General features: G+C 50.5%; 1 protein-coding gene across 1 annotated transcript in view; it reads left to right on the top strand.

Annotated features, from left to right (window-relative positions):
- The window catches only part of LOC121877258 (spectrin beta chain-like), a 130134-nt gene that overhangs the window by 63672 nt on the left and 46418 nt on the right, over nucleotides 1–20044 (top strand). Inside the window, exon 2 of the mRNA XM_042382912.1 lies at nucleotides 12155–12192. The gene's annotated coding sequence lies outside the window, so the exon portion shown is untranslated. The remainder of the gene's footprint in view (nucleotides 1–12154; nucleotides 12193–20044) is intronic.

Raw genomic sequence — 20044 nt, 5'->3', positions numbered from 1 at the left:
CTCTCCCCCTCCGTTATTTCACCTTTAAGTTTATAGTATTAGATTCTTTTTACCTATTTTTCTATTCTGGCTCATATACGTGTCTCTCCTTTCCTTGTCTTGGCTCCCCCTCCCCACACTTGTCATCGCCTCATACAGTATGCCCTCCCATCCCCGCGTGAAGATATATACACCGGTATATGTATTTACTATTTATTTTATTTATTTTCATCGTTCCACTTTATATGTCTGAGAGAGAGAGAGAGAGAGAGAGAGAGAGAGAGAGAGAGAGACTGTACGTGCGTTGTTTTGTCCGCCAGCTGAGCCAGGGTGTAGTTGTGAGTCAGCAGTAGAGGTGGGAGGGGGCCTCTTCACCCTTACCCCCTCCACCCACTGTGTGCTGAGTAAGGGCTGCAGCACCACCGTTCACCCCCATCACTCTACCACCACCACCACCACTCTTCCACAACAACCACCACTTCACCACCACTACTGTATCATCATCACCCCATCATCACCACCACTCCATCACCACCATTCACCATCACCACCATGGAAATAACGTGATAGGAACCAGTGACAGGATCAGCAGGAGGAGACGTGAGCACCAGGAGACTAGTGGTAGGAGACATGTCAGCAGTGAGACAGATCAGCGGCAGGAGGAGACAGAACAGCGGCAGGAGGAGACAGAACAGCGGTAGGAGGAGACAGAAAGCGGTAGGAGGAGACAGAACAGCGGTAGGAGGAGACAGAACAGCGGTAGGAGGAGACAAGAACAGCGGCAGGAGGAGACAGAACAATGACGTGGGAGTTGCGAGACAGAACAGCGGTAGGAGGAGACAACAGGAGACAGAACAGCGGCAGGAGGAGACAACAGGAGACAGAATGACGGCAGGAGGAGGAGACAGAACAGCGGCATTGGGAGACAGAACAGCGGTAGGAGGAGACAGAACAGCGGCATTAGGTGACAACAGGAGACAGAACAGCGGCAGGAGGAGACAACAGGAGGAGACAGAACAGCGGCAGTAGGAGACAACAGGAGGAGACAGAACAGCGGCAGTAGGAGACAGCAGCGGGAAACAGAACAGCATGAGGAGGGAGATATATCAGTCGTAGGGGGAAGGGACCGGAATCAAAGCTCATTAACTGTTGTCAGCCCCCAAAAAGAGAGAGAGAGACAGGATGAGTTTGATGAGTGTGGCGTGAGCGAGGGAAGGAAGGTCAGGATCTACGGCAGGAGTGGAATCAATAACGGGAGTAGTGGGGGGGAGGCAGGAGGAGGAGGAGGAGGAAGAGCGCCATCATCATGCAAGACTTCGCCCAAGAATTATGAGGTACACTGCCCTCGGGTTGGTTGGCTGAGTTATACCGCACCAGTGAATGAACCTGGTTTACTGTATGTTAGCTTTATATATGCTTAACTCTCGCCCCTTTCATTCCCTAGTTAATTAAACCCATGGAGACGAGGGGATGTGTTAACCCAGGGAGGAAAGGTTTTCGTCGATGGGATGGTGAGTTTCCTGCCTTGTGGTGTGACCTACTTGGCTTGGTTTATGTATGACAGGTGTTGGTAGGTGCGAGGCTCCACCATGGCACGCGGGGGATGGGGGAAGGGAGGGGGGTGGACTTTCTCAATCTGTGTTCTCTCCCCCTCACACTCCCAAGTAAGAGCACATGTGTGGCAGTTCCTTCCTCCCCCCCCCTCCCCTCCCCCTCCCCTCCAGTAAGATCACACATGTGTGGCAGTTCCTCCCCCTCCCTCAGTAAGAGCACATGTGTGGCAGTTCCTTCCTCCCCCTCCCCTCCCCTCAGTAAGAAGCACATGTGTGGCAGTTCCTTCCTCCCCCTCCCCCTCCCTCAATGAAGGCACATGTGGCAGTTTCCTTCTCCCCCCTCCCTCCTCAGTAAGAGCACATGTGTAGCAGTTCCTTCCTCCCCCCTCCCCCTCCCCTCAGTGAAACACATGTAGTTCCTTCCTCCCCCCTTCCCCTCCCCTCAGTAGAGCATGTGTAGCAGTTCCTTCACTCCCCCCTCCCCCTCCCCTCAGTAGAGCACATGTGTAGCAGTTCCTTCTCCCCCCCTCCCCTCCCCTCAGTAAGAGCACATGTGGTGTTCCCCCAGTAAGAGCACATGTGGCAGTCTTCCTCCCCCTCCCTCAGTAGAGCACATGTGGCAGTTCCTCCCCCCCCTCAGTAAGAGCACATGTGGCAGTTCCTCCCTACCTCAGTAGAGCACATGTGTGGCAGTTCCTCCCCCTCCCTCAGTAAGAGCACATGTGGGCAGTTTCCCTCCCCCCATCCCCTCCCCCAGTAAGAGCACATGTGTGTGGCAGTTCCTTCTTCCCCCCTCCCTCATCTACTAATGTGTTTTAAGTAACTTTTTTTGTACGTCTGTTATGAGAAAAGTTTCCGTCGTGTTTTTTTCCCCCCCACACTTTACCATCATGGCGAGGGTATGATCATGGTCCGCCCCTTAATGTTGCTGCCTTTGTTCTTTCTTAAATAATTTTGTCGGTAAATTAACCTACACCAAGGGGTTTAAAATGCTTTTCAAACTTGTCATACTGGCTGGTAGTCTCACGCTTGTACCAGCAGGGAAAGATACTTGTGGGAAATTACACTTGAAGGTTGTCCTCTCATCTGGTAATGTACCTGACCCCTTTAGTTTTCTTTAACGGATTTTATTTTTTATTTTATTTCGATTATTATTTGAGCTGTCCAAGATTTATTTATGCTTGGCAGAAATTATTGACACCGTAGATTGCATAAAGGTGTAGATGGCTATGAGGAGACGGTCGGTGGTGGACCAGGAGGAGTGTTAGAAGCAGGTGGTAGGTCAATAGCTGACCGGTGGGAGGTGAGCCGCCTGGGACCCTCACACCCACTGGTGTCGAGTTGGGACCTGTCTGTACCTCCCACCTTCCTCCTCCTCACTCCATTTGCCCCCCCCCTCTCCTCTTCCTTATTATCAACTCCCCCTCTTACCCACCCACCGTCCTCCTTCACAAATAATTGCCACGTAATTAATTAGAACTTGATACCGCGTACATTTGCTCCGAAATTTAGGTTTCAAAGATTTTCCCACTCGTGTACTTGGGAACCTTTTCATTATCTTCCTTACCTATAGCATTACCATGTGGGTCTTCCCGTTCACTCCAGCATTATCCATCTTCGAAGGGATAACTGGCTGGTCCAAAGTATTTCTTTCATGTGATATGGTCCCGGAGTGAAGGTTGCAAGGTAACTTGAGGAGAAGTGGCCGGCTGGTCCTAGAACCGGCCAGTAAGTCGCCTCGCCTCCCCCCAGGCTGCTTGTGGCTCGCTTGTGGTCTGTACTTCCCCTGGCGCTGTTCAACACGGCTCTCGACGCATCACGCTTTGGCTCCACCTGGATATGCGTTCTGTTAAAGACTAGTTGGTGGTCCACGGGACACCTCACGAATTGGAGTGTAATTCAAGTTGTTCCAGGATGGATCTTAACAAATAAACTCACCACCTGTCCCATGGGTATGCTGCAGCTGCTGGGTGTTGTGCAACGGTGTGGTAGGGATGGTGGAGGTTAAGGAATGGGTTCTCTCACTGGTTAGTAATTCTGATGACACCATACTGGTGGCTGTGATGGTAGTACCATACTGGTGGGTTTGGGTTTTATATTTGCTGCTTTTGTTACTGATAGTTTTGTCACTGGTACTTTTGGCTCAAGTTTATATGTTAGCACTAGTGATATTGTTACTTTTGGTGTGTGTGTGTGTGTGTTTGGGTAAGGATACTTGTAGTGTGATTTTGATGGTTTTTGTCTTGTGTGGTGTATCGGTGAAGCAGGTAGCACAGGTAGTCGTAATGGTGGTAGTATTAGCAGTGACAGCACCAGAGCCACTAGCATCAACAATAGTAGTAGTAGACGTCTCAAATAATTAAAATACCACCGTCACTTGGTGTGGAGGGGCAGGAGGCGTGGTGGCCTTTACTGGTGTGTGGGAGCGGCGCTGACGGCAGCCATGATGGAGGTGTATTTATATATAGCTGGTAAAGTGCCCTTACCGCTGTGCTTCCGCCAGCAGGGATGAAGGCGTGACGCTCGGGGTACCTCTTGGGTAAATGTCTTGGTGCGGGGTCTATCTTGAGCGGTGTCGCAGGACCAGCTTTAGTGCCGTGTGAGATGAATCAGTCAAAAGACTATTTTTTCTACACGTTTGCCAATCACTGTGTGTGTACAGTGTTCTGTTATCCAGAGGTTTGAGTTTTTTTGGTTTGGAGTGGCAGACGGTTCTGATCTTCAGAGCTTCGTACGTTGAACAATCCCGCAACTGAAGATATGTGAAAGCATCTCATTGGTTGACTTCTGCACCTACTACAGTATATATAACTTCCAAAATAACATAAAGACGCCGAACTTAACTTCAAGTGGATACTTTGACTTAGTACATGCAGTTAGCTGACAGTATTGAGGTACACAACCTCTAGAAAGGTTTTGTACTGTAATACTGGCCTCTGACTGGTGCTAATTGAACTTTACAGGTGTATTTTGGATGTTGTTTTTCAACGTTACATTTGTGCTTCATCTTAATCAACCATTTAGGCATTATTAAACCTTCACATCCGAAGAATGTTCATCGTAGAACTTCTTATAATATATAAAAACTGCCGAGAAAGAACAGTACTGTTGGTGAGGTGAGGTAGTGATGTAAGTTACCCTTATGGCTGGTGGGGCACCTGACCCGCCCTACTAATGACGGCCGGCCGTGTGCTGCAATACCATGGGGATGAAGCCTGGACACGTGATGAGTATATCTGTTGATCTTATAGGGTCGCACTCTGAATTATTCAGCTGTGTGAGCGACGAAAGCCGGGACCTCTTGCACATGATGGCATTATCGTCTACACTAGTGCCTCACTGATATGCCACTAAATTAAAAGATTTCTTCTTTATTGTTGAATCACGAAGACTCTTAAAATTCACCACACAATTTTATCCTCTCTAGAAGTTTTGTCAGGTGTAAATAGGTGAAGACAGTATCGAGAAACATGACCCAATTTCCGAAGTAGTAGTGACTAGTTATGCTTCCCGTAATATACATAATTGAAGAAAAAAGCTTTATGGATAAATTGGTTAATAGGGAAATTAAAGTAGGTATTTATGTGATAGGTTAAATTTGGTCGACAGTGAGCCCGTTATGGACTGTGTGGGTACAGCACACTCCACTAAGTCTTCGGTGCTGAAGGAGGCAGTGTGGCCGGCATTACACTCCACCACTTTCACTTCAACTTAAAGTTTAGGTATCCATTACAGTCTAGTGCACTGGGATCGAACCATCGAGCCTTAGGCCAGGTGAGCGCTGTATCCACTCGGCCGTCTCACCTCTAAATACGGAGTTAAATAGTTATTCATGGGTTTATTGGGTTGGTAGGGGACGTGGAATGTTAATTTAGGTTGTATTGAGTTAAATGGTGAGTTAGGCGCCTAGTAAGAGGGATGTACTGTAGAGGTTAATTTAGGGCTTTTGAGGTGATGATATTGGCGTCTTAAAGGAAGTAACAACGACTTCAGGGAGTAGCGTCATGATTATATATGTTGAGACCTTGTAAGAAAAGGAATAGTAGTTGGCCAGAGGTGGTGCCAGCTGGCAGGGGTTGTGTAGTGGGGATATCCCGGAACCACCAACACCAGTGTAGTGAGGGTCTGCCAGGAGTCAAGCAGTTCTGTATGGGCGGGTTCTACTAGAGATGGGGTTACGCAGTATGGGCGGGTTCTACCAGGGCTGAGGTTGAGCAGTACTGTATGGGCGGGTTCTACCAGGGATGAGGTTGAGCAGTATGGGCGGGTTCTACCAGGGATGAGGTTGAGCAGTATGGGCGGGTTCTACCAGGGATGAGGTTGAGCAGTACTGTATGGGCGGGTTCTACCAGGGATGAGGTTGAGCAGTATGGGCGAGTTCTACCAGGGATGAGGTTGAGCAGTACTGTATGGGCGGGTTCTACCAGGGATGAGGTTGAGCAGTAATGGGCGGGTTCTACCAGGGATGAGGTTGAGCACCAGCCGGCGGCTCTACCAGGGATGAGAGCAGTATGGGCGGGTATCCGAGGGTTCTACCAGGGATGAGGTTGAGCAGTATGGGGGTTCTACCAGGGATGAGGTTGAGCAGTATGGGCGGTTCTACCAGGGGATGAGGGATTGAGCAGTATGGGCGGGTTCTACCGGGTGAGGTTGACAGTATTGGAGGGATGAGGTTGAGCAGTATGGGCGGGTTCAGGGATGAGGTTGAGCAGTACTGGGGATGAGGTTAGCATGGGCGGGTTCTAGCAGGGGATGAGGTTGAGCAGTACTGTATGGGCGGGTTCTAGCAGGGGATGAGGTTGAGCAGTACTGTATGGGCGGGTTCTACCAGGGATGAGGGTTGAGTACTGTATGGGCGGGTTCTACCAGGGATGAGGTTGAGCATTACTGTATGGGCGGGTTCTACCTACCAGGGATGAGGTTGAGCAGTACTGTATGGGCAGGTTCTACCAGGGATGAGGTTGAGCAGTGTGGGCCAGGGATGAGGTTGAGCAGTACTGTTCTACCAGGGATGAGGAGCAGCAGATATGGGCGGGTTCTACCAGGGATGAGGTTTGGGCGGGTTCTACCAGAATTGGATAACAATATACGTGGGTTCTGCCAAGGGGATGGGGAGGGAGGGAAGGGAGGTGGGAAGTGAGTAAACAAAACAATAGGGACGGGTTCTGGTGGCCCTGTTTTTCTCCTCCCCCTCCTCCTCCGCCCCCCCCTCCTCCGCCCCCCTCCCCCTCCTCCCCGCCCCCTCCTCCCCCCCTCCTCCCTCCCTCCCCTCCTCCCTCCCCCTCCCCCTCCCCTCCCCTCCCCTCCCCCCTCCGCCCCCTCACCCCTCCGCCCCCTCCCCGTGTGTGTGTGCTGCTCAGTAGTCGTCGTTAGCAGCAGCACCGAGCAGCTCGAGGTTGTTGGTGTGTTGTAATGACCCCTAACTGTTGAATGGTGTAACGACAAGGCCGGTCGCCCACCCACCCAGTGTTCCTTATTTTAGGCCGATAGATAACACAAGAGCGTGTGTTACAGTAGGCGGTGCTGGGGGCGGAATATAGTGTGTGTGTGTGTTGTGGTGTTGGACGGAACATGTGGTGTATTTTATTGTATTGGACATAACGAGTGTATTTCATGGTGTAGGACATATGGAGTGTATTACCATGGTGATGTGCAGAAGTTTTTTTAATTCAGAATCACGGCTGTTACAAGAAAACATGAGGATACAAAATTTGTCTCAGGATGTACTGAAATGGTGTCTGTTTCAGGATGATGTACTGAAATGGTGTCTGTTTCAGGATGATGTGCTGAAATGGAGTTAGTGTCAGGGTAATAGTTTACTTCACGGTGATTTTATTTTGTCGCTGGTGGAATAAATTTCAGGTTTATTGTCTTTTAGATGACCACGGAGTTTTTTTTCTCATGATTATCTACTGAAACATGGTGTGTGTGTGTGTGTGTGTGAATCTTTCCATAAATATAATCTCTAAATGTTGTAAATTGTAATGACATAGATTTTAAGAAACGTGAGGCTAATGTGTACTTGACCACAGCGTCTTCCAGTCAATTGGTGCACACAGAAACTAACTCATATCAGTACTGGTATAATAGAACTGACTTAGCTCATTCTAACTTACTCTAATCTCTGCTGGTTTTCGTTAAGTTATAGTTGGTATAACATTTTGTTGTTGTTTAAGACGTAATTAACCAGTTTCCCTGATTATGCACGATTTTTAGTGTTCGTGTGTTGAAATTCACGAACTGAGGTTTATTGATGAATAATCTGCACGGAGGTTTATTGGTCAATTGAATAATTTCTTGTGTTATGGAGGTGGTGGGAAATATGGTTTAGTTTGTTTGTATTGTACTGGCAGAAAATAGATCGATCCAGGTGGTTTTAAAGGGAGTGTGTATATATATATATTTACACCAGTGTTACTTAAAGGTGGACGTAAGAAGCAGGCTTGGGGCGGGCGTGGCGCCGGGACCAAGGGGCCGTGATGCTACCCTGGCAGTGACGGCACCATAGCAGTAAGTGTTGTAGCCAAGTGTAGCCCATTGCGTCAGTTCACTAGAATACACGGTGGATACTAGAGGCTCACCGCTAGACACGGCCGACAGCTGGCGTCGCGTGCTCTCATTGATTTTCCCCCTGCAGTGGCGGAGACCAGCTGCGTGCACGACCTGATGCACTGGCGCCGGCTACCCGCGCCTCCACGCACCTCACCACACTACCGCTCAGCTTCTCACTAACTTTAATTAATTCCTACTTTGTCGTAGCTTACTGAACTGTCAGTCGTGACAGCTGCAGCTATGTGTTGACAGTTAACTTTACCTCAGCGCCACTCCTTGTGTGTGTGTGGTTGGTGGGTGTGACACCGCCACTCCTTCCCTGCCATATCACCTCCACCTCGTATAAACTTTCATGACATGGTGACCCCACCAAACTCTTGCCCAAATATTTCAGTCTTATGAGACAAACATTCATCTATGTTTGACCTCATTCGTTGATGTACTTCACTGTTTGTAGGCATTCAAGAGCAACTGGTGTATGCATTAAGAAATGCATACATGCGTGTATACATACACACACGTTCATATTACGTTTATAGATATATTTACTGTTGAATGAAAGCTTGTGGTGTACAAAGGGACCCCACATCACTGATAATTTTTGGAGACAACTTTTAATTTGTGTGTCTCAGTGGGGCCAGACTGTCGCTACCCGAAGGGCCATTACACTCATAAATGTATCAGTTGAATGCACCGTCTGCTGTCTCGGTCTTGTAAGTTTAGAACCACTCTTAAGACAGTTTCTTTTCGAGTTTATTCTTCCATATTCTTGGTGTACAGGACTCTTTAATATTTTAAGGATGTTTGTATTTTGTAATTATGTGTGATTCTGTAGACCTGTGTCTACAAGCCTTGATCAGTGAGTAAAACTTAATCATATTAACTGAACTGAAACATTGGAAGTCATTGTAGAACATGGTGATGAAAGGTGTGAAAAGTTTAAGATCAAATGTTAGGTGAGGCAGTAGAGCCCTGCAGGGTGGGAGTCGAGAGTAGAGTTGTATCCTCACCACCGAGACTAACGTATATAATAGAAGACCACATAATGATGTGAGTTTTGCCCCACTGTAATGATAACGAAGTTTTTATAATGATTACAGAACAAGATAACAATATCTAGAAGTTGTGTTCGCATCATACCTCACCAGAATGAACCCATCCAGGGGTGGTGATCTATTACTTGGACGACACACTGGCTGTACAAAACTAAGATGTTTGTAGGTTTATGCTTCTGTTTACTTAAGGATACAATTGTAAAGTACTCAGTTAACGTACGTTAAACGGCACAGTATGTAGAATTGCAATGAGTAAAAAGTTATACTGCGACGCGCAGCTGAGCTCTACTTCGTGTCATATTGTTATGTAGAGCCGATTAGCTGGACACATGACTTTAGGCCAGCCTCCAGGACTACTTCGCTTTCATACTCTTTATCTATCAGTACTTGTGTAATGCTTCGTCAGCTTGGTGAGAGTAGCTAACAACTTGGAACTGTTTCAGCTTGTTGTTGTACCAGAAGAGAGCGGGCCGAGCACGTGGGTCTGGCCAGCTGCATGTTTCATAACGTTCACTGAAATTGAATACTACTATTTGAAGTTGTTACTTTGTTCTTTAGTTGTTATTTGTATTTTACTGCCGTACGTGCGATCCTTGACAGTTTTCTTAAAAGCGAGGAAGTGGTCTCCAAGTTTGGTACGGGGAACTATATTGGGTCACGGTTGTATGTGTGTAATCAATGCCGAGTGTTTTGAATATTCGGTATACGATTGGGGAAAGTGTTTGGTCGTAGTTGAAAGTGTTTACCAGGGAAAGGTGTGAGTGGGCACCCTCCCGGGAGTTTATTTGAGGTAGTGAGGGGCCATGGCGCCACCCTCTTCTCGAGAGCCACCAACCAAGCAACACCTATGATAAGGTGTTTGGTCGCCGCCGGTAAGTGTTGGTACAGTATGGTGCTCACGTGGGGGGGAGTTCTACAGTATCTGTATATTAGCGTGACCCTATTAACAGTGCACAAGTTTTTGCCTACTTACCATAGTTTAAGTCATTTTACCTTTTTCAAACACAAAGAAAATTATGGTGTTTCATATTTTACAATGAAATAATTTTTTAATTAAATAAATTTTAACCGTGGAGTTTAGGTCAGTAAACAACAACGCCTAAGTTAGAGATATTAGATATCGCGTGACAAAGGAAGGTGACGAACCACATGGTCTTATCGAGATAAGATACGCAAAAATACTCGAGTATTTTTTTTTTTGCTGTGATAAGATTTTTTGGGAACTTCAAGTTGAATAGAATTCCTTGTAATATGCGGAGATCCACCTGGGATTAAGAACAAAATATATACGAAAAGAAATTGGATAAGCGGAAACAGAAGCCGTTCAGGAGATGTTTGTTATAGACAATTTTACCTTTGTCGGTGTTCTCCCAGACACAGAAGTTTGTCTATAGTCTTGTAAAATCTAACAGCGATAACCACGTACAACATCCCCTCCCACGGACGGTCTGCCCCTTAAGTCTGTCCACCTCATTAGTCTCTCAAATGTGAACGAGAAGTACGGTAGATAATGTAAACACTCGTTATTAGGTGAGTTCAACAAGGGGACACTGTAAAACTCAACCAGAGACTTTCCACCTCGTAACCCGTCAATAAAAGGACCAGCGAGTGTCTTCAGGAGAGACCATTATTATTATACCGGCTTGTGGCGATCTTCAGGGTAAAGTAGATCCCCGAACCGTGTATTACAGCTCAGGTATAACTTGTGTCCACGGCTGGGTGCTGTTGCCTAACAAACTGAATCTGAAGAACTTGTGAGAAAGGAACTTATTGTGTTATTACCTGGTGATAGTTGATACCCTATAGTGGTGTAGCTTTACCTACACAGTTGTAACATGTTCCTCCTCCGAGTAAATATGACATTCTTAACTTTAACTTTTTACATTATGTGCAGTATACAGTTGTAGTTTAACGAATTTCCCGATATGCAAACTGTTATGTTAGCTGGTGAAAGTTTACAATGTTATAACTGAAGAAAATAAAAGTACCACAGTATATTTTTCCTGATTAACATTGTTCATGTTGTCATTTGTAACATGTGAACGAGGAAATTATTTTTGTGCTGATTAGGATCTCTGTTTTTCAGGTCACGTTTGTTTCAGTTCCAAGGAAAAAGAGTTGGTCATTGTAGGTTGCCTCTTTAGTGGGTACACTTTATTGAATTGGTGCTGATAATAAGGTATTTTTGTAATACATTCTGATTAAGATATTTAGGAAGTCGCCGTGGGGACCACTAAGGTCCCCACGACGACTATTACGGTAAGGTCACCTTACCGTAATAGTCAACGATCTAGTGTACGTGTGGTGCGGGGTGTTGCTGCTGCCGCCGCTGTCGTATGCTTCTTGCATTATTAAAAAGCTCATCTCGTGGGCTGCACTGTTAATGTCGGTGTGTACAAACTAAGCATAACATAATGGTTGCGGCTGTTGCGTTACATTTTGTCTTGCCAGGAGGACCTGTGTCGGTGCATCATGAAACTTGTTAATGTCGTAACCACCTGAGAGTTGGTGCTTCTTGGTTTCGTGCACCAACAACTCGATATAGCTGGGAGAGCATCACCTGCATACTGTAATTATATGGATTTTGGATGGTGCTTAACCCACCTTGAGTAAGTAGACAGCTAATACTGTATGCTGTACCGTCCCGGGTGTTGGTGTGGTCAGCTTTGATCTCATTTACAGTAGTTAAAGGCGATATTATTAGAGGTATGTAACCTGTTGTAACTTAGGTTTTGTTACGTCCTTCACCCTTATGGAAACAGCTTTGTATACTTGTATCATGAAAGTGTCTTTGGTGTAACATTCGGCTAAAAATTGCTTTGAACACTGCGAAAATACCCGCTGTTGAGATATGATTGGAGATGGTAATCACTGGTTGCCTTGCCATTTTATAATATCGTATGTGTGGATATTTTCGTGAGGATCCGTTTTATCCTTGTAGTAATAGTATGTGTTGTGTTTGTATTGTCTTGTATTTATCAACGGATGACTTAAGGTTGTATCCCTGTGTTGCAGGTTCCGTAGCACTGGCCAGCACAGCAGACCCCTGAGTGGTGAGTGTGACCCAGACCAAGTTTTCCATGGAGAGAGTAGTTTGAGGTGTGAAGGATCTGGTGGAGAGGAAGTAGAGAATGATGGCTTATAGTTTTGCCACACCCCTTGTCTATCTTGTGGGCAGTGAAGCAATGGTTACTAGTACACAAAAGACTCATGACCTAGATGTACACATATCTTAGTATGCAAGTTATGTACAGAATGAAAACAAAAATGTCTTATTATCTTCTAGGTAAGACATTGACAGTTAAATAGGTAAACATATTTTGGAGAGTATTATGTTAACGGATGCTGGAATTGTGTCACAACAATGCCACTGTGGTGACGCACTCCCCTGCCAGCTAGTCCAGGGATTGACTGTATTAAGAATAGTCACGGAACTCCTTTTAACACACAAGTCAATTGAGGTTGCGTGTTTTTTTTTTTTTTCAACTTCCTCCGCTATTTAGGTTGTAGAAAGTATGACATGGTGGTATTTCTCGCACAGTGAACATTTTCCCGCGGTCTGTGTGTAATGATCTGAAGGGTATGTGGTGGGTTATCACATCAACCAGTATACGTCTTAAGGAAAATGTGTCTTTATATAAGTAAGTGTATTTTTTTATTATTATTTTTTATTGTGTTGGTTGTATAAGTTCATTGGAGAATTAGAGGCTCTTCGTCACCGTCAGCGTGCCGCCCACCGTCAGCCCCGTGCACCGCCCACCGTCAGCCCCGTGCACCGCCCACCGTCAGCCCCGTGCACCGCCCACCCACCAGCACCCTCACCAATTACTCATCGCTTCCCATGACTCCTCACTACTCCTTATATTCATTCTGTTTGTACTCGTACGCTCGTCTCACTTTATTCAGCATCGTCACGCATCACTCACCATCCTCCCCACTCACCATCCTCCCTACACTCATCATCCTCCCCTTACACTCATCATCCTCCCTTACACTCATCATCCTCCCACACTCACCATCCCCCACACTCACCATCCTCTACACTCACATCCTCCCCACACCCATCCTCCCCACCCCATCCTCCCTACACTCATCCTCCCCTCACCCCATCCTCCCCACACTCACCATCCTCCCTACACTCACCATCCTCCCTACACTCACCATCCTCCCTACACCACCATCCTCCCCCACACTCACCATCCTCCCCACACTCACCATCCTCCCTACACTCACCATCCTCCCCATCTTCCACCTCCACCCACCATCCTCCCCACACCACCATCCTCCCCCACACTCACCATCCTCCCCACACCCACCATCCTCCCCACACCTCACCATCCTCCCCACACTCACCATCCTCCCCTCACACTCACCATCCTCCCCACACCCACCATCCTCCCTCAGCCACTCACCATCCTCCCTACACTCACCATCCTCCCTACACTCACCATCCTCCCCTTACACCCACCATCCCTCCCCCACACTCACCATCCTCCCCCACACTCACCATCCTCCCTACACCTCACCATCCTCCCCACACCCACCATCCCCACTCACCATCCCTCCCCACACTCACCATCCTCCCCACACTCACCATCCTCCCTTACACTCACCATCCTCCCCTCAACCACCTCCCCTACACCTCACCACATCCTCCCTACACTCACCATCCTCCCCACACTCACCATCCTCCTCACACTCACCATCCTCCCTTACACTCACCATCCTCCCCCCACACCTCACCATCCCTCCCCACACCTCCACCATCCTCCCCACACCTCACCATCCTCCCCACACTCACCATCCTCCCCCACACCTCACCATCCTCCCCCACACTCACCTCATCCTCCCCACACTCACCATCCCTCCCCCACACTCACCATCCTCCCCACACCCACCATCCTCCCTACACTCACCATCCTCCCTCACACTCACCATCCTCCCCACACTCACCATCCTCCCCTACACTCACCATCCCTACACTCACCATCCTCCTTACACTCACCATCCTCCCCACACTCACCATCCTCCCCCACACTCACCATCCTCCCCACACTCACCATCCTCCCCCACTCACCATCCTCCCTACACTCACCATCCTCCCCTTACACTCACCCATCCCTCACACTCACCCATCCTCCCCACACTCCATCCTCCCCACACTCACCATCCTCCCCTACACTCACCATCCTCCCTACACCACCTATCCTCCCCACTCCCTCCCCTACACTCACCATCCTCCCTACACTCACCATCCTCCCCTACACTCACCATCCCCCCTCACACCCACCATCCTCCCCACACTCACCATCCTCCCTACACACCATCCTCACCTTTAACTCACCATCCTCCCCACACTCACCATCCTCCCCACACTCACCATCCCTCCCCTACACTCACCATCCTCCCTACACTCACCATCCTCCCTACACTCACCATCCTCCCCACACTCCACCATCCTCCCTTACACCTCACCATCCTCCCCACACTCACCATCCTCCCCACACTCACCATCCTCCCTCACACCTCACCATCCTCCCCTTACACTCACCATCCCTCCCCTACACTCACCATCCTCCCCACACCACCATCCTCCCCTACACTCACCATCCCCACACTCACCCATCCTCCCCCACACCTCACCATCTCTCCCTACACTCCACCATCCTCCCCACACCTCACCATCCTCCCCACACCCACCATCCTCCCCTACACTCACCATCCTCCCACACTCACCATCCCTACACTCACCATCCTCCCCTACACTCACCATCCTCCCCACACCACCATCCTCCCTACACCTCACCATCCTCCCTACACTCACCATCCTCCCTCATAACTCACCATCTCCCACACCACCCCATCCTCCCCACTCACCATCCTCCCCACACCACCATCCTCCCCTACACTCCCACCATCCTCCCCTCACCCCACCACTCCCCACACTCACCATCCCTCACACCACCATCCTCCCCCACACTCACCATCCCCACTCACCATCCCTCCCCTACACTCACCATCCTCCCTCCTCACCATCCTCCCCACCCCTCCCATCCACTCACCATCCTCCCTACACTCCTCCCTCTCCATCCTCCCTACACTCACCATCCTCCCACTCACCATCCCCTCCTCCACTCACCATCCTCCCTACCACCATCCTCCTTACACTCACCATCCTCCTTACCTCACCATCCTCCCTTACACTCCACCATCCTCCTTACACTCACCATCCTCCACCACTCACCATCCTCCCTACACTCACCATCCCTCCTTACACTCACCATCCTCCCACACTTCCTCCCCACACCTCACCATCTCTCCACTCCTCCCTACACTCACCATCCTCCCTTACTCACCATCCTCCCCTCACCATCCTCCTTACACTCCCATCCTCCCTACACTCACCACTCCTCCTCCCCTCACCTCCTCCCTCCACCATCCTCCCACACTCACCATCCTCCTACCCACCATCCTCCCCACACTCACCATCCTCCCCTCACCTCCACTCACCATCCTCCCTACACTCACCATCCTCCCTCACACTCACCCATCCTCCCCTACACTCACCTCCTCCCATCACCACTCACCACCATCCTCCCTTACACTCACCATCTCTCTCACCACCATCCTCCTACACTCACCATCCTCCCCTCCACTCACCATCCTCCCTCTACACTCACCATCCTCCTTACACTCCATCATACCTCACCATCCCTCACCATCCTCCCCTCACCATCCTCCTACACTCACCATCCTCCTTACACTCTATCCTCTACACTCCCCCACTCATCCTCCCCTACATACCATCCTCTACCTCACCATCCCTCTACACTCACCCACCTCACACTCACCATCCTCCCCTACACTCCACCCATCCTCCCTCACTCACCTCCACCCATCCTCCCCTCCACCCATCCTCCCTACACTCCACCATCCTCCCCTACACTCACCATCCTCCCCACTCACCATCCTCCTTACACTCCACCATCCTCCCCTTACACTCACCATCCTCCCTCTCACCATCCTCTACCTCCCCATCCTCCCTACACTCCACCATCCTCTACACTCACCATCCTCCCCCATCATCCCCTCACCATCTCCCCTACACTCACCATCCTCCCCTACACTCACCATCCTCTCCTCCTCCTACACTCACCATCCTCCCTCCTACACTCCCATCCTCCCCTACCTCACCATCCTCTCACCTCACCATCCTCCCCATCCCACTCACCATCCTCCTCACCACCTCCTCTCCTCCCCACACTCACCATCCTCCCCTCCTTACCTCCCCTACACTCCTCCTCCCTACACTCACCATCCTCCCCCACTCACCATCCTCCCCTACACTCACCATCCTCCCTTACACTCACCATCCTCCCCCTACACTCACCATCCTCCCCCTCACTCCCTCACCATCCTCCCTTACACTCCACCATCCCTCCCCATCTCCTTACACTCACCATCCTCCCTACACTCACCATCCTCCCCTACACTCCTCACCATCCTCCCTTACACTCACCATCCTCCCTACACCACCATCCTCCCCTACACTCACCCATCCTCCCTACACTCACCATCCTCCCTACACTCACCATCCTCCCTACACTCACCATCCTCCTCCCCTACACTCACCATCCTCCCTACACTCACCATCCTCCCTACACTCACCATCCTCCCCTACACTCACCCCATCCTCCCCTTACACCTCCACCATCCTCCCTACACCTCACCATCCTCCCTACACTCACCATCCTCCCCTACACTCACCATCCTCCCCTACACTCACCATCCTCCCTTACACCTCCCACCATCCTCCCTACTCACCATCCTCCCTTACACCTCACACCATCCTCCCCCTACACTCACCATCCTCCCCTACACCTCCACCATCCTCCCCTACACTCACCATCCCTCCCCACACTCACCATCCTCCCCCTACACTCACCATCCTCCCCTTACACCTCACCATCCTCCCCTACACTCACCATCCTCCCCTTACACTCACCCATCCTCCCCTACACCCACCATCCTCCCTACACTCACCATCCTCCCCTACACTTACCATCCTCCCCACCTCACCACCATCCTCCCTACACTCACCATCCTCCCTACACTCACCATCCTCCCTACACTCACCATCCTCCCTACACTCACCATCCTCCCTTACACTCACCATCCTCCCTACCTACCATCCTCCCCTACACTCACCATCTCCCTTACACTCACCATCCTCCCTACACTCACCATCCTCCCTACACTCACCATCCTCCCCTACACTCACCATCCTCCCTTACACTCACCATCCTCCCCCTTTACACTCACCATCCTCCCTTACACTGCCATCCTCCCCACACTCACCATCCCTCCCTTACACTCACCATCCCTCCCTACACCTACCCTCATCCTCTCCCACCTCACCATCCTCCCCTTTACACTCACCATCCTCCCTACACTCACCATCCTCCCCTTACACTCACCATCCTCCCCTACACTCACCATCCTCCCTTACACTCACCATCCTCCCCTACACCTCACCATCCTCCCCACACTCACCCATCCTCCTCCCTTACACTCACCATCCTCCCCACACTCACCATCCTCCCTACACCTCACCATCCCTCCCTACACTCACCCATCCTCTCCTCTACACTCACCATCCTCCCTACACTCACACCATCCTCCCACACTCCACCATCCTCCCTTACACTCACCATCCTCCCTACACTCACCATCCTCCCTACACTCACCATCCTCCCTACACTCACCATCCCCTACACTCACCATCCTCCCTACACTCACCATCCTCCCCTACACTCACCATCCTCCCTTACACCTTCACCATCCTCCCCTTACACTCACCATCCTCCCCTACACTCACCATCCTCCCCTACACTCACCATCCCTCCCCACACCTCCATCCTCCCCTACACTCACCATCCTCCCTACACTCACCATCCTCCCCTACACCTCACCATCCCTCCCCCTACACCTCACCATCCTCCCTACACCTCACCATCCTCCTTACACTCACCATCCTCCCTACACTCACCATCCTCCCTACACTCACCATCCTCCCTTTACACTCACCATCCTCCCTACACTCACCATCCTCCCTACACCTCACCATCCTCCCTACACTCACCATCCTCCCCTACACTCACCATCCCTCCCCTTACACCTCACCATCCCTCCCCTACCTACCATCCTCCCCTTTACACCTCACCATCCTCCCCTTACACCTCTACCACCATCCTCCTCTCTACACCTCACCTCATCCTCCCTTACACTCCCCACTCATCCTCCCCTACACTCACCATCCTCCCTTACACCTCACCATCCTCCCTTACACTCACCATCCTCCCTCATACACTCTCCCACCATCCCTCCTTACACTCACCCATCCTCCCTACACCCACCATCCTCCCTACACTCACCATCCTCCCTTACACTCACCATCCTCCCTTACACTCACCATCCTCCCTTACACTCACCATCCTCCTTACACCATCCTCCCCACCCTCACCATCCTCCCTACACTCACCCTCCCCTACACTCACCATCCCCTACACTCACCATCCTCCCCTACACTCACCATCCTCCCTACACCTCACCATCCTCCCCACACTCACCATCCTCCCTTACACTCACCATCCTCCCTCACTCACCATCCTCCCTACACCTCACCATCTCCCTACACTCACCATCCTCCCCTTACACTCACCATCCTCCCCTACACTCACCATCCTCCCCACTCACCATCCTCCCTACACTCACCATCCTCCCTTACACTCACCATCCTCCCTTACACTCCCACCATCCTCCCCTACACTCACCATCCTCCCCACACTCACCATCCTCCCCTTACACTCACCATCCTCCCTACACTCACCATCCTCCCCTACACTCACCATCCTCCCCTTACACTCACCATCCTCCCCTACACTCACACCATCATCCTCCCTACACTCACCATCCTCCCCTACACTCACCACCATCCTCCCCTACACTCACCATCCTCCCCTACACCTCACCATCCTCCCCTACACTCACCATCCCTCCCTACACTCACCATCCTCCCTACACTCACCATCCTCCCTACACCTCACCATCCTCCCTACACTCACCATCCTCCCTACACTCACCATCCTCCCTACACTCACCATCCTCCCCTACACCTCACCATCCTCCCCTACACTCACCATCCTCCCCTACACTCACCATCCTCCCCTACACTCACCATCCTCCCTACACACTCACCATCCTCCCCTACACCTCACCATCCTCCTCTACACTCACCCATCCTCCCCTACACCTCACCATCCTCCCTACACCTCACCATCCTCCCTACACTCACCATCCTCCCCACACTCACCATCCTCCCCTACACTCACCATCCTCCCTACACTCACCATCCTCCCTACACTCACCATCCTCCCCTACACTCACCATCCTCCCTACACTCACCATCCTCCCCACACCTCACCATCCTCCCTTACACTCACCATCCTCCCTTACACTCACCATCCTCCTCCCTACACTCCACCATCCCTCCCCTACACCTACCATCCTCCCTCACACCTCACCATCCTCCCCTACACACTCACCATCCTCCCTACACTCACCATCCTCCCCTACACCTCACCATCCTCCCCTACACTCACCATCCTCCCTTACACTCACCATCCTCCCCTTACACTCCACCATCCTCCCCTACACTCACCATCCTCCCTACACTCACCATCCTCCCTACACTCACCATCCTCCCCTACACCTCCCCATCCTCCCCTACACTCACCATCCTCCCCTACACTCACCATCCTCCCTACACCTCACCATCCTCCCCTACACTCACCATCCTCCCTACACTCACCATCCTCCCCTTACACTCACCATCCTCCCCTACAC

This window comes from Homarus americanus, unplaced genomic scaffold (genome assembly GCF_018991925.1).
Source record: "Homarus americanus isolate GMGI-L3 unplaced genomic scaffold, GMGI_Hamer_2.0 scaffold367, whole genome shotgun sequence".
Lineage (NCBI taxonomy): Eukaryota > Metazoa > Arthropoda > Malacostraca > Decapoda > Nephropidae > Homarus > Homarus americanus.
Note: the sequence above shows the minus strand (reverse complement) of the source record. Positions and strands in the feature narration are given on the sequence as shown.